Genomic DNA, 16,143 nt, shown 5'->3' with positions numbered 1-16,143 from the left:
CTTCTGGCTCCTGAGCCGCGCAGTGTCGGCAGGGCGACGGTGTAACACTGCCCCCACACGTCCAGACAGTGAAAAAACAACAGGTTTTAGTTCTTTTTCAGGGCCATTTCACTGCATGTTTCACACAAGTTTAGGTCCTGAAACTACAAGAGTCAGACTGCTCAAATCTGGACATGATTATTCTGAAGAGGGCACAGAGTCTTTAAAACACATTTTAGGATTTGTGGAGACTTTATTTGGTTGGTGAAAATGCAAAAAGGCCATCTGAGCTTTCTTCTTTTTCATTTGGATCATCCAAAACCAGAACCTGTATGAAAAATAATGAAATATGGGTTTCATTATTCATTCTATATGATGATGATGATTCATGAAACATTTATTTGTTCCAAAATTCCCAGACGTCCTCGCCTCTCCATGTTCATCTTTTTTTCCATGAGGATCTCCTGCCCGTCGTTACTCAGGAAAAAGAAAAGTTCATTCCTATAACTACCTACGAGAGTCTTCTTCAATTGTTGACTTTGTTCTACTTGTTCTCCTGTTCTTTTATCCAGACACACTGACTGCTGTTCTCTCACCTTTCCTCCACCTGCCCGTGGTCAGCCTCTGCCACCGCTTCCATCCGTCTCATTTTTCTGACTCCTTCCAGAGCCTTTACTGTTGCCTGCATCAGACATCCCATAGTTCAACCACTAACACGCCCTGTTCTGCAGTGGATGCTTTGATGGAATCTGCATAGCTTAGAGATGTGTTTATGTCATCTCATTAATCTTTCCACTAACATGTGCCATCATTTCAGACCCTGCTTGTCTTCTCCTGCTCCCATCAGTCATCTTAGCTCCCATCTGAGTGCAGACAGGACCTTCTTCACCCCTTTATTAACACTTTCTTATATACAGATGTCTGTAAAACATCTGTTCAGCCTAGTCTTAGCCTTGCAGCCCTTTAGACTGTCTGTGAATGTGTTTATTTCCTATTTTCCTGATAGATAGATAGATAGATAGATAGATAGATAGATAGATAGATAGATAGATAGATAGATAGATAGATAGATAGATAGATAGATAGATAGATAGATAGATAGATAGATAGATAGATAGAAAATTAGGAAATAGAGCTGTAGGAAAATAGGAAATTAAAGCATCCAGTAGCAAAACATTACAATAAAAACATTTTTTTAAACAACTATAAACTATCTAAAAATATAAAGTGGCCATACAAGTACCATCACTGAGAGCTGTTGTACAGCCTGATTGCCACAGGGCCAAAAGAGTTCTTGAGTCTGTTGGTGGAGCAGGATTGAGACAGCAGCCTGCCACTGAACTGCCTGATGGAGGTGTTGTGCAGAGGGTGGTGGGCCTTGTCCAACAGGCCTTCTCCCCCTACTGGCTCACTGAAACAATGGCCCACTGATAGAAATGGTTGATAACAGCCTCCTGAATCTACCAGTAGGTTTAGTAGGCCCCTACTAGCCCATATAAATGGGACTGATGTGTGCTGAAAACGTCTATTGAATAGACTGATAACAGTCAAATCGGGTGAATAGATATACTTTTATTATTATCTTTGATCCTTCACGTTAGCCTAAATTCCTTCGCATTGTCCTAGTTGGGTTGCCGTGCCTCAGCCACTGGCGCATGCTCCACGTAGATATAGTGTGGCTATTTCTAAAAAAAATTCTTACGTTTTTTTGAGGATATACTAAAATCTACGGCGAAATAAAACGAAAGATCGTCTACATTCCCTGAACGAATATTATGAAAATATTATGCATAGTTATCGCTGGAAATGCCATCGAAATGCAGATGCTTTCTTAAAATGTTGTGTTTTTCACAGAAAATAGGCCAACAGTCGGCCTTTTTCTTTTTTTTGCTGAGGGAAACTTGATAGTCACGTGACCTGGTTGCAAGGCGATGTAAATGAATAGGCCAAATAAAACATAGTATTGTCCCAATTTTGGGGGCCAAATTGTGACAATACTACGTTTCCCTTGTGGACCAACGTAGCTATTACACGTTTTTCTGTGAGACTGGGTTGGGCTAACATGATGAGCTTCAGCTCGTAAACGGTTACATGCTGACATTCCAACATCCCACCAGTCGAATATATGGGCCTCAAATTGTCGGAACGGCAACACTTCATTTTCTATCAAACATCCCATCATTCCGACACTTTTTCCTCCTATGGTCAAAATGACGGTATATATATATTTTTTCAAACATCCCGCTTTTATGACAATTCCTTTAATAGCCTGTTTTTTTACCCAAAACATTTTGCACTAATGATATGCCGGCACAAATACGCTTTTGAAGTTTGTCAGAGAGAAGTTTGCCCTTGTTTTGCATCTGAATGAGTAAGTGGAGCTGTTTCCAGTGCATCTCCACATTAAAATACACAGATTGGTCAGATAATATAAGATAATAAAAACATACCATATCATACCATACCATACCATAGTGAAAACAGCAGAAAACATCAAAGCCTCAGATTTTACGTGATTTTAAAGTATCTAAATATCTAGATACAGGTATTAATGTAAAACAGGCGAGTCTGAAACATGTTAGATTGAGCAGAAATACAGCGCCAGTGACCTGTCACAGCAGCCAGCGGGAGCGGAGCTCTCCACAGAGCCCATGTTTCTTTTGGACGCTGGCATCATATGCAACATTAATAATTGCAATTACAGATATCAATGACAGCGCTCCAGTTACATACCTGAATTCACTGATTAATTCCAGCGAGAACATGTCACCTGGTACAGAGCTGAGCATCATTTACATGCAGTGACTGAGAATAACTGAGATGTCTGCTCCATGCGCAAAAAGTTGGAATAAGTTCCTTCTATTCTAAACTACTATTCTCTGGGGACTACAGGTCAGGACAGCCAGGGCTGCTGACAGGTTTGGCTGGGTCCTGTTCATCAACTTATGATGAACAGAGCCAGCCTTCTTTATCAGTTTCTTTGATTCTCTGGCTCTAATGCTGCTGCCCCAACACGTGGCTGCAAAGCACATTGCATTGTCCAGCCCAGACTGCAGAACATAAAGATCATAAATGACCTTAGCTTCCTCAAGAATGCAGCACAACAACAGTGTGTTCTGTCTCATCTTGTTGACAGACAAAGTTTTGGGTTAGGCTGTGATTTTTAAATGTATTTACTTTGGCAAAGATCCATCCACTGGGGTGCATGTTGACATGTCAGAGGTGGATGTAGAGGAGGACAGAGAGGGTGTAGGTACAGGTAGGGTGTTAGTTTGTGTTGCTGGAGGCAGGTGAGGAGGATGCTGACTGTTGATCTGTGATTAAACTATTGAAATCTATGTTCAGGTCATTGACTCTATCTACCAGGTGTGATCCTCTTTCACCCTCAAACCTGTGATCTTCTTAATCCCTAATCACACATGCTGTTCTGCTGGAGCTTGCTTTTTAGTTTCTTTTCTGGATGACTGTAGTTCAGTTCAGTAGGAGGACCAGTCATCTTCCATCTAACCCTGCTTCTGAGCTGCCCTCCTCCCGGTGAACTTACCCGCCTTCTGTCCCCGACCACGTGCTCTGCCTCAGCGTCTCTGGTGTCTGTCTGTTCTCCTGGCTTCCACTCCTCTGCTGGGCCCCAGCTCCTCTGCTGCTTGCTCCTCGTCGGCACCTATGGAGGATGCTGCAGGCAGCAGAACCTTCTCCACGCCGTCTCCAGACTCTGTCACCTCTGTCACATGTGCTCAGTGTGAACCTGCTCTCATCTGTGAAGAACACAGGGCCAATCTGCCAGTCATGGTGTTCTCTGGTAAATCCCAATCTCCCTGCACGGTGTTGGGCTGTGAGCAGAAGCCCCACCTGTGGACGTCGGACCCTCATACCCCCCTCATGGAGTCTGTTTCTGACAGTTTGAGCAGAAACATGCATGTTAGTGGCAGCTGGAGGTCATTCTGCAGGCAGCGCTCCTCCTGTTCCTCCTTCCACAAAGGAGGAGGTAGCAGTCCTGCTGCTGGGTTGTTGCCCTCCTCCTATTTTTATTTTTCAGTTTTATTACTAGTTTTATTTAGTTTTCTCTTTGTTCACTATAAAAACATGGCAAAAAAAAGAGCAAATAAAAAATGTTGAAGTATATTACAAGATTCAAAATGTGGTTCTCTGACAAGGTACCACAGTTTCGTTGTAAAGGAAACTCTATTTCTGCTAAATAAATAAAAATATATGGTAGCGCTTAAAGATTGCAAAACTGTTTACCATTTCCAATGCTTCTGCACATATGTGACCTAAAACATCCTTACATTTTCACAAGCCGTAAAAATAGTTAAGGAAAACCCAATTAAACCAATGGGACATGAATTTAATACTTAAAATAAATGCTCATTTATTTATAGCAGAGGCAGGTCCAGAGTTAGAAATACATGAGAGACAAGAAAGATTCTGGAACTGGATCAATAACACAAACCACAATGTCCTCAAACAAAGTTTATTTTAACAGCTACTCTTCATTTGAGCATCATGCCTTTGTTTTTAGCAGCCATCCAATTCTTTGCATAACGGTCTACAGACCAACCCAGTATTCCACTTCTTTTATCTATGAATTCTCTGAATTCCTATCAATCATTCACACCACCTACAACAGGATTCTAATAACTGCTGATTTTAATCTACACGTTGCTAACACCTCGGACCCACAGCAGGGGACACAGCCTGGACCTGCTCATAACCTATGGCCTGTCCGTGGGTGTGTCCTCTATTGTGGACCTGGCTGTGTCTGACCACTATGTGTGTTTTTTAACAGCACCAGTTTTAATCACCCTACCTAACTTCTGAAGTGGCTGCAAAGTGGGGTTGAACGATTGTACAGTGAGGGCTGTAAAAACTTAATAAAATAAATTTTTGGGAAAAATTATTAAAATTATTGAAATTGATCTTTCAAAACGTGGCAAGGAGGTTCAGATTTAGGATTAGGGCTCGGGTCTTGTGACCTTTAGGGTTAGGAAATGTGGTAGGGGAAGGCATAAAAAGAGAAAGTAGGGGGTTGTAGTGCTCTCAACACTGACGGCATAATTCACTTTCTTATATGTGTTCTGTTATCTGTTATGTTGTTGGTTCATCGTCTTTAATGTTTTGATGCATTTAATAGTTGCGGTCTCTTTAAGAGATCCGGTGACGTTTCATGATAACAGCTGTTCTGTTGATGCGCGAGCTGTCAGTTGGAACTGTCAGTTTTTGTCAGTTGGAACTGTTAGTTTTTGTCAGTTAATAAACGCGACTCACAGAGTCTTGTGAGAAGTTTTCGGCTCATCTTTTCGCCTAAAAACAACTTCCACACTGGTGACCCCGACGTTTGTTTACTGGACGTATCCAGATCGCCATGACCGCAAACGCTGTGTCTCTCAAGCTCCCCGAATTCTGGGAATCGTCTTCTTCTGCCTGGTTCGCTCAGACTGAGGCACAGTTTGCCTTGCGTCAGATAACGGCCGACGAAACGAAATACTACTATGTGGTATCTGCTCTCGGAAGTTCTACGGCATCGAGAGTAGTGAGCCTTCTTAAACGTCCTCCTCTGACGAGAAAGTATGAAACTCTGAAAGAATACTTACTGAAAACATTCGAACTATCTGACACAGAGAGGGCTAGCAGGCTTTTCTCTCTTCAAGGGCTCGGTGACAGCAAGCCCTCAGAGCTAATGGACCGAATGCTCGATCTGCTCGGTGACAACAAGCCAGATTTCCTTTTCCTCCACCTTTTCCTGCGCCAACTGCCTGCTCATGTGAGAGCTGCTTTGGCCAACACTGCCAGCACTGATTGTAGAGAACTGGCTGCTGAGGCTGACAAGTGTTTCCTGGCTAGTCAACAGCCCTGCGCAGCTGCCCTTCTTCCTGCTGGTGCTGTTGCTGTATCAGAAATATCCGATGATCACATGCTCATCGCAGCAGCAGCCCCGCGTCGGCAGCAGTCTTCAGGTGTGTGCTACTACCATGCCAGGTTTGGCCCCAAGGCCAAACGATGCCGCTCTCCATGCAGCTTCAGTGGAGCGGGAAACGCCAAGGCCGGCGCTCACTAGTGGCCGTGAGCGTCGGCCATGCCGGCGGGCTGCTCTTCATCCACGACTCCATCTCCGGCCGGAGATTCCTCTGCGACACAGGGGCACAGCGGAGTCTACTTCCTGCTTCACAGGTGGACGTGGTGGCTGACACCCACGGCCCCCCCATGGAAGCCGCCAATGGAAGCCCTATCCGTACATACGGCACAAGGCATGTTGAACTGTGTTTTGACGGCCAATGCTTCGGCTGGGACTTTGTGACTGCCAAAGTCGCTGTTCCCCTCTTAGGATCAGATTTTTTGTGTGCATTTGGACTGTTAGTGGACGTTAAAAATCAGCGCTTGATCGACGCCGTCACTTTCTGTTCTTATGCCTGCGCGCTCAGCGACTCTGGCGCAGAACACCTCTCCAGCCTGCTCTCTGTCACGGACAGTTTCCAACGGCTGCTCGCCGAGTTTCCAGCACTCACCCAGCCCACTTTCTCCTCTTCTACAGCCAAGCACGGTGTAGAGCACCACATCGACACCACTGGCCCACCTGTGTACGCCCGCGCTCGACGCCTCGAGCCGAACAAGCTTGCCGTAGCCAAGACAGAGTTCGAGTCCATGGAGCGCCTGGGGATTGTTCGACGCTCCAACAGTCCTTGGGCCTCTCCCCCACACCTCGTCCCCAAACCAGGGGGGGGCTGGCGTCCTTGCGGGGACTACCGACGGCTCAACGACGCGACAACGCCTGACCGCTACCCAGTGCCGCACATCCAGGATTTTTCAGCGCACCTAGCTGGTAAGGTCATGTTTTCGAAGGTGGACCTGATCAGTGGATACCATCAAGTGCCCGTACACCCTCGCGACATTCCAAAAACAGCTGTAATCACACCGTTTGGTTTGTTTGAGTTCCTGCGCACACCATTTGGGCTCAAAAATGCTGCTCAAACATTCCAGCGGCTCATGGACTCTGTGTTACGGGATTTGCCTTTTCTGTTTGTGTACCTTGACGACATCCTCGTGGCCAGTTCATCACCTCCAGAGCACCTTTCGCACCTTCGCACTCTGTTCGAGTGACTTACCGAGCACGGGCTCATCATCAATCCAGCCAAGTGCGAGTTCGGTCGGTCCACCATAGACTTTCTGGGGCACAGAGTCACGAAGGACGGGGTTGTTCCCCTTCCGTCAAAAGTGGAAGCCATCACCACTTTTCCACGCCCAGTCACTGTCAGAGCCTTACAGGAGTTCCTTGGCATGGTTAACTTTTACCACCGTTTTCTCCCCAGGGCTGCCCAAACCATGCATCCCCTGTACGAGCCTCTGAAAGGTGCCAAGCCTAAGCACACTGTGGACTGGAACCCGGAAAGAGACAAGGCTTTTGTAGACGCTAAGACAGCCCTGGCTAAGGCTGCCATGTTGGCCCATCCCGCCTCCTCTGCCCCAATCGCACTTACCACGGACGCCTCGGACTACGCGGTCGGTGCGGTTTACGAGCAGTGGGTGGGTAATGCTTGGCAGCCTCTCGCCTTTTTCAGCAGGCAGTTACGTCCCAGTGAACGGAAGTATAGCACTTTTGACCGGGAGCTACTTGGAGTGTACCTCGCCATCCGACACTTTCGTTCACTGCTGGAAGGACGCCAGTTCACCGTTTTTGTGGACCACAAGCCTCTGACCTTCGCCATGTCCAAAGTCACTCAGCCATGGTCCGGCAGGCAACAGCGGCAGCTGACTTACATCTCAGAGTTCACGACGGACATTGCATACCTTTCTGGGAAGCACAACCAGGTTGCAGACTGCCTCTCCCGTGCTGTTGCGGGGGCGGTCCACCTCGGTTTGGACTATGGCAGCATGGCAACGGAGCAGGCCACAGACCCGGACGTGCAGGCTTGCCGTTCATCCGCTACTGGGCTGCAGCTTCAGGATGTGGCATTCGACGACGCTGGCACCACTCTGCTTTGCGACATCTCTATGGGCTCCCCTAGGCCTGTTGTGCCTGCGAAGTGGAGGCGGCCTGTTTTCGACGCCATCCATAGCCTCTCACACCCCGGAACCAAGGCCTCACAACGGCTGGTGGCAGCAAAGTTTGTGTGGCACGGACTTAAAAAGGACGTGAGGGACTGGGCGAACACCTGTGTAGAGTGCCAACGTGCCAAAGTACACCGCCACACCAAAGCGCCACTGGAACAATTTCAAGTGCCTGAACGACGTTTCGACCACGTCAACATTGACCTAGTTGGCCCACTTCCACCCTCGCAGGGTTACACTCATGTACTCACTATGGTCGACAGGACCACACGGTGGGCAGAGGCTGTTCCACTGTCATCCATAACATCAGCGGACGTGGCACGGGCATTTATTGGCACCTGGGTGTCCCGTTTTGGCGCCCCTTCAGACATCTCCTCAGACCGTGGCGCACAGTTTACTTCCGAGCTTTGGAACGCTGTCGCAGGGAGCTTGGGAGTTAAACTCCACCGCACCACGGCCTACGACCCCCAGAGCAATGGCCTCTGTGAACGATTTCACAGGTCCATGAAAGCCTCCCTGCGTGCCAGCCTGAAGGACAGTTCCTGGGCTGACAAGCTCCCATGGGTCATGCTGGGCATCAGGACAGCGCCGAAGGAAGACCTCCAGGCCTCCTCCGCAGAGCTGGTCTACGGTCAGCCACTGTGGGTCCCCGGGGATTTCGTCCCCAGCACCACGACCCCTTGGTCAGCCACACTCCAGCGCTCCAGCCTGTTAGACAATGCCAAGCTGTTTGCTCCACTTGCTACCTCCTGCCATGGTCTACCAAACTCTCACGTTCCCAGTGGCCTACAGTCTGCTGGGTATGTTTTCATTCGTGTGGATGGGCACCGCGGACCTCTCCGTCCGCCTTACGAGGGCCCTTTCCGTGTTGTGGAAACTGGGGACAAGCACTTTGTGGTGGACATTGGGGGCAAACCGGAGTGTATTTCTGTGGACCGCCTTAAACCAGCTCACCTTGATCTGGCCAGGCCAGTTGAGTTGGCGCAGCCCCCAAAACGGGGACGGCCTCTGACTAGGCCCCCCCTTTCCGTTCCTCCTGCCCCTCGACCATGCCGCAGGGGAGCCCCACAGACAGCCACTGAGGGGGCGGTTCCGCACTCTCAAATTCGGCGGAGCCGCACTGGACGTTTGATTCGCCCCCCACGCCGTTGATATTTTTTTATCAGGTTTTCTGTTAGAGTGAATTCTGGGGGGGCATGGTTAGTGCTCTCAACACTGACGGCATAATTCACTTTCTTATATGTGTTCTGTTATCTGTTATGTTGTTGGTTCATCGTCTTTAATGTTTTGATGCATTTAATAGTTGCGGTCTCTTTAAGAGATCCGGTGACGTTTCATGATAACAGCTGTTCTGTTGATGCGCGAGCTGTCAGTTGGAACTGTCAGTTTTTGTCAGTTGGAACTGTCAGTTTTTGTCAGTTGGAACTGTGAGTTTTTGTCAGTTAATAAACGCGACTCACAGAGTCTTAATGTGAGAAGTTTTCGGCTCATCTTTTCGCCTAAAAACAACTTCCACAGGGTCTTAAATACATTTTTTTGGGAAAAAATTGTTATTTCAAAACATGGCTGGAGTGGGTGGCTTAAGGTTAGGGCTAGGGCTATGATTTAATTTGATTTATTTATTTGCACAAATATAACAAACAAACTGCTAAAATACAGCAAACCAGATGTGCAGGTGAGATTAAAAAAACCCAGAGAGGTTTATAAGTATATCTGATTGATTGATTGATTGATTGATTGATTGAGTGTTTATTTCGAGCTTATTTTCAGGCAGATTACAAAATAAATACATTTCCATAATACATATGAATTTATATATTAATCTAAAACAAAGTTAACAGAAATCAATACTCGCTCGAAAGGGAGTGAGATGAAGTAAAAAATACTTATTTGCTCCCATCCCCATTCAAAAATTACAATTTATATGGATGCGTCTTACATACATTGGCATAGTTTTTAACTTTCAACCTAATTTTAACATATTATTACACATATCTTCTCATCTCTTATTTGATGTTAATCACAATTTATATGATGATAACATAATAGCCCGTGAATATACATTATAAAATTTCTTCAGTTTTGTATTTTGTCATTACTTCCACTTTATATCTGGCGTTGAACTGATGAATAGAAATACACTGCTTAAGTTGTTCCTTCAACCCATTCCAGAGCCGAACCCCAATCACAGACACACACATGCTTTTTCTGGTGCTTCTCACCGCTGGCACTTTAAATATTTTACATCCCCTTAGGTGATGTTCTCCATGTCTCAATTTAAAGAGTGTTTGAATATTATCCGGCAGATTATTCATGCTGGCTTTGTACAATAATTGAGCTGTATAAAAGTTTACCAAATCCAGCAATTTAAAGTGTTTACATTGCAGAAATAATGTGTGTGTGTGATCATAAAATCCATCTCACCTCATAGAAACAAAAAAAAAATAAAAAATGACAAGCCACAACAATAAACAAGACAAAACAAGCTATCTTAAAAGGCATAAAATCAAGAAAAAAATACAATATAGAACAGAGCTAAATTTAAAAGTGAGTATATGTTAGTGTGTGCGTGCAAATGTGCGTGTGCATAATAAAGGGTTAGTAGGCACTTCTGATGAACCAAACTTTTAATTTTGCCAATGATACCAATAGATCTGGATATTTTATTACAGACAGACTGGATGTGAGTCTTCCAATTTAAGGTTTCATCGATTTGAACTCCAAGGAAATGTGTAGATGAGACCTGAGAGATGGGATTATTTCCAATGGAGAGACAGGAGTTGGAGTTGCAGTATTTTTTGTTCTTTGAAGAAAATACAATGAAATTAGATTTTTTGAAGTTTAAAGATAATTTGTTTGATTGAAACCATTTGAAGATTTTTTCTAAGTCAGACTTTGCTTTGGCCATCAGTACAGAAAAATCAGAATGTGAAACAACTAAACTGGTATCATCAGCAAAAAGTATAGGGAATATGGAGGATACCGCTGCGGTCAGGTCGTGGTCCTGTGACCTTAGGGTTAGGGTATGTGGGAGGGGCGGGCATAAACAAGGAAAGTTAAGGGGTCTAATCTGAGGTAAGAAAGATTTTGGGAAAATTATTAAAATTATTACAATTCATTTTTCAAAACGTGGCATGGAGCTGCGGACATAGGGTTAGGGCCCGGGTCCTGTGACGCCTAGGGTTAGGAAATGTGGGAGGGGGAGGTCTAAAAGAGTGAACTATTTTGAATGGTCTGATAGAAAAAGGGAATTATTCCGATAAATTATGGAATAATCCGGTGTCATTAATAGCTTTTAGATTCTAGTGGATTTGGATCAACGGTAGGTGGTTAGTTTGAGTATTGGTGTGTCTAAAAAGGCAGAGTTGGAAAATGAATAACAAGAAATTATTAAAAATGATCATTTTTTGTTTTTGTTTTTCTGAGAAAAAAGTCTCGGTGTATAAAATGAAGAAATATATGGGATACAAAAATTGGAAGAAACGTCCAGAAAATAGCTGTAAAAATATCGAAGTCAAGGATAAAAAAATATATATACAAGAGTGGAATAAACCCTCCGTGTTGGAAAGTGTAACAAAAAAAAATAGAAGGTGGAAAAGTAATCAAAAATAATCAGAAAAAATTAGAAGAAGAAAAAATTGTAAATTAGTTCAAAATAGTTCCAGAAAATCCAGAAAAATATGGTTCTGTTCCAGGTTCTGTGGTTTGTGTTTGAGGTTGTGATATGATTATATCTTGTTTGAACCTCTCTTTAGGCATCCATTCTTATATTTAAGCCTTCTGGGAATCTGCTCAGCATTGGATGGATCCAGCAGAGTTCCTGTTTCCTTATCGGTTTGGGTATTTCAGGGTTGTGTTGAATCGGTCTGGCTTGTAGGTTTTCCAGCTTGTGTTGCTGGAAATGTTGCACATTTGGTGTTTCTGATTTCCTGTTTTTGCTGATATTGTGTGTGTGTGTAGTCTGGTGGCTAGGGAGTTTCCTGTTTCTCTTATGTATTGTTTATTACATTTTTTGCACCAGATGATGTACACCACGTTTTTGGTGCTGTGTGTGATTGGGGGTCCTAGCAGCGAAGCTGCAGGAACCCATTGAGATCGTAGCTTTTCCTATTATTATTATTATTGTTCAGTTTCTGCTGCAATTGAAGTCTATGGCAGCCCCATGAACGCAATGCGAGAAAGTTGTGAAATTTGGCACACGTAATTAGCCAAGTGCCACAAACTCAAGAATTTTCATGGCCCAAGAGCTTACTCTCTAGCGCCACCAACACGCCAAAGTTCAAAGTGCATTTAGCCTAATAACTTTGGACTACTTTGTCCAAATTTCACAAATGAGGCATCGTTGGAATCCTTGGATGATGACGAGTCCAACGCACACTATGACGTCAATTGCGTATACTTAAAGGGGATAGAGAATCAAAATGGTCTTTTTCCCGTTTTTGGTGTTAGTTCTGAGTCTCCCTGCTGTGGGAAGTACACATGAAGTGCCAGCAAGTGTCATAACCTCTGTTTCAAGTACTCCCCTTTTTAGAATAGCCCCCAGAATATCCCCCAATCCGTTTTTGTGAAAAAGTGATGTCACTTTTTCCAAGAGAGTCTGGCTGCAGACCTGCACTGTCAGGACCCACAGACCTGCACTGTCAGGACCCTGTTGCAGACCGTCACCTGCACTGTGAGGACCGGAAGTGCACTGTGAGGACCGGAAGTTGATTCGAAGCCTTTCAAAATAAAAGCGTGTGTATCGGAAGCACGTATTTTTAAACGATTTTAAACGCTATATTTTTCAAGGGGTCCTCACAAATTAATTAATTAGTTAACAGTACGACATAAAATCTATCAATTTCCGGTCTATTGTTTTTATTTGTATTGTAAACTTTTGTTTGGTCAGTGCACACATTTTCTCTTAGGCTCATATTCATAAGCCAACATCTCACAAGATGCCATAGGCCTATACTGTACATTTTATTGTGTACTATAGAGTAAGTCACTGCTATTTCATTATCATTTCATTTTGACTTTATCACACTGCTCTTTATATATATATATATATTTGTTTCAATTAGTTTTTCTGTTGTATTATTCTGTATTTTTATCCTTAACCACCATAAATTTCATGTTTGGTTCTATGTCTATGCCAATTATGTTCTTGTGCTGCTGGAACACCTTAGTACCACTAAATAGTACCCTAACTCTTGATATCTACAGTATAATCTTAGTCAAATTATTAAGGGATCAATGAGAAAACATAAAAAACACACCAAGTCACAACATGATCAAATGTTCTGTAGTGTTTATTCAGTCAAACATTCACAATATGACAAAAAATCTTTGTTTTTGTCGACTACCTGTTCACAAAATATCAGCATGTCGTTAATATTGTGAAATATCATTTTGAAAGGCTCCAGGATCGCTTCTCTTTCATCCTCGTCCAGTTCTTTGTTCCACAACCTCCCATACTGTAGAGCAGCCTCTGCCTATTCCTCTTCCGCCATGCCCAGAACGTCAGGCAGGTCCACTCTGGCAGACAACAGTAGTTTGTTGGCCTCAGCCCACTCTGCTGCATGTCTGCAATTTTGAAGAATGCGATCTTCAACCGAGTTCTATGGAAAAGACAGAAAGAAAGATGTCTGTACTATAGCTGCCACACCAACAGTATCTGACCAATAGATACTGTGCAAAAGCTTACGCCTTCCACTGGTGTGTCCACATCAGCAAGTCTGGCTCTCTTGGAGACCTCTGCCTGCTGCTCTTCTTCCTGAGTACTCAACTATTAATATGAATACATGCATTATACATACTTTATACTCTTACCTGAATTTGTAGTCCAGTTTTCTCTGTCCAGTTGCCAGGATTTAGTGACTGGGATAGGTTTCTAAAAGACAGAAAGTGAAGTGTCAGATGTTCTTCACTGCAACCTACATTCCCTTCATTTTCCTTTTACCCTTTTACAAACCAAACCACAACCTGCCAGAAGTTAGCAGCGTTGGCTAATACTTATGAGTACAAACAAACAGACAAATACATTATGCTTACCTTTAAATAAAATGCCACCTTTTGTATGTGCCTCTAAGTGGCTCTGCAGCTTGGACAATTTTGCTGATTTAAATGGTAGGCACAGAGGGCAGTGAAACAGTTTGCAACATGACGTGCAGCGTTCCATTTTGGGCGTAGTGCCGGCGGTTGTTATTGAAATATGCATCTGTAAGAGACAAATAATGTCGTAATAAGTAAAACTAAATTTTATATATATATATATATATATATATATATATATATATATATATATAAATGGCGCATTTAAGTGAGCACTATCGATACGATAACAACGCTGAAGACTAGCCAAAAGTTTAAAAAAACCCCTGATTCTTTAAAATTAATATAACTTTACAGTATATAGTGTGCAACGTAACGTTCCAGTGAATAAAGACTGTTTCTGTTTCTTCGTATGAAAGAAAGTTGTTTTCACTCGACTTTTACTCACCTCGTCGTCTCCACAGTTCAAATGGGGAACGAAAAATACGTGCTCCTCGCTTGTCGCTTCGGGTCCTCACAGTGCAGGTGACGTCACAGTGCATGTCTGCAACTAAGGGTCCTGACAGTGCAGGTCTGCAGCCAGACGCCTCTCACTTTTTCAGCAATCACCCCCCCACACCCAAATCCACAGCCACCCCGTTTCAGACACTCCCCTTCGGCGAGAAACAGGAACAGGTGAGCCTTCCAAGGCTGTGAAAGCGGACTACGATCGTTACATATTCTTCCCCCGGAAAGCAATGTTCGCGATCAATGGCTTTTATTTATTTTTAACAGCATCCCCAACCGCCGACTTTTCCTTTGCTCTGCGCATTTCACGGAGTACAGTTTCACAAACCTTGCATGATTCCGAGCAGCTCAGTAGATGGTCTGTTCCGACAGGGACAGACACAGACTGCAGCGAGCTGTGGCTCCGCTGAGACGGTGATCGGCTGCACGTCTCCAGGACTATGGGGCGAGCAGGTCGGATCACAGCTGACCCTTCTCTATTTGCACCACTCCCCTCGGGCAGGAGGCTTCGGCCCATTCGGACCAGAACCTCCCGTCACAAAAACAGTTTTTTCCCCCTTGCAGTTGGACTTATGAACACTTCATAATCACCTCGTAACCTGCCCCAGTCACTTTACCATCATTAAAATTGCACTAATGAAGCTGCACTGTTGTTGCTCTGTATATTGGATACTGTGTATTGTTGTACACACCTTGTACATTTTACATTCATATATTTTTATTCTTTATTTTTTATTATTATATCCTATGTTACATGTTTGCACCTTACGCCGCAGCAAATTCCTAGTTAGTGAACACTGTTCACTAACAATGGCAATAAAACGAATTCTGATTCTGATGAGCTTTCTTTCCAGTCAGTGTATTACTCTATAGCTCTGTTTTCAGTGAGAGCAAGGGCAGCCAATCAAGCAACGGCAACCGAATAGCGCCAACACCTACCTGCATTTCATAATGAGGTTGCCAGATAAGCTCTGAAACGACGCCAATAAGGGAAAAAGACGCATTCTAATCCCAGCATAGTAACAGCTGTTTCAGAGAGCCTTTTAGGGAGGTTCTGAGCCATTACAGACCCAACCAATTTTTTTTGGGCTGCATATCACATCACAGAACAAGGATTAATGCCCCATTCAACCTTTCTCTATCACCTTTAAGCTTTCTGCCATTTTGAATTTTATCAAAAAGCTTAAAAAAGCATTTCAGGTCACAGAGATTGTCCAATTATCACGAAACTTGGCACAGACTCTTAAGACCAAGCCGCACAAAAGTTATCGTGTGGAATTTTGAATTAGGCTTCCATTTTTCCATAAAAGCCAATCAAACTCGAGGTTGATGCCGCCAAACCGGAAGTGAAGCCATATCTTGGCAACCATTTGATTTTATGACGTCAAACTTCTCACACAGACTCAAGACCGCTAACAGAAGAGGCCCAAGAAGTTTGGTGACGTGTGGCGTATAGGTGGCGCTATATGTAGCAAAAATGCATTTTTGCTCATATCTTTGGACCCCTTGGGCCAAATTTCACAAATGAGGTACCAATGGAATCCCTGGATGCATACGAGGTCAACGCACCTCATGACGTCA

The 16,143-nt window shown here is 44.2% G+C and overlaps 1 long non-coding RNA gene across 2 annotated transcripts; it reads right to left on the bottom strand.

Annotated features, from left to right (window-relative positions):
* Positions 1–13,221: 13,221 nt before the first annotated feature.
* On the bottom strand, positions 13,222–14,612 carry LOC142366220 (uncharacterized). Of its 2 annotated transcripts, none has more exons than XR_012766747.1 (3): positions 14,504–14,612; positions 13,709–13,894; positions 13,222–13,622 (listed from the first exon to the last, which is right to left on the bottom strand). It is a non-coding gene; the product is annotated as an uncharacterized LOC142366220 (long non-coding RNA). The 2 variants fall into 2 exon arrangements; XR_012766748.1 differs by lacking the exon at positions 14,504–14,612 and adding an exon at positions 14,056–14,263.
* Positions 14,613–16,143: the final 1,531 nt, after the last annotated feature.

Source organism: Odontesthes bonariensis, chromosome 17, assembly GCF_027942865.1.
Source record: "Odontesthes bonariensis isolate fOdoBon6 chromosome 17, fOdoBon6.hap1, whole genome shotgun sequence".
Lineage (NCBI taxonomy): Eukaryota > Metazoa > Chordata > Actinopteri > Atheriniformes > Atherinopsidae > Odontesthes > Odontesthes bonariensis.
Note: the sequence above shows the minus strand (reverse complement) of the source record. Positions and strands in the feature narration are given on the sequence as shown.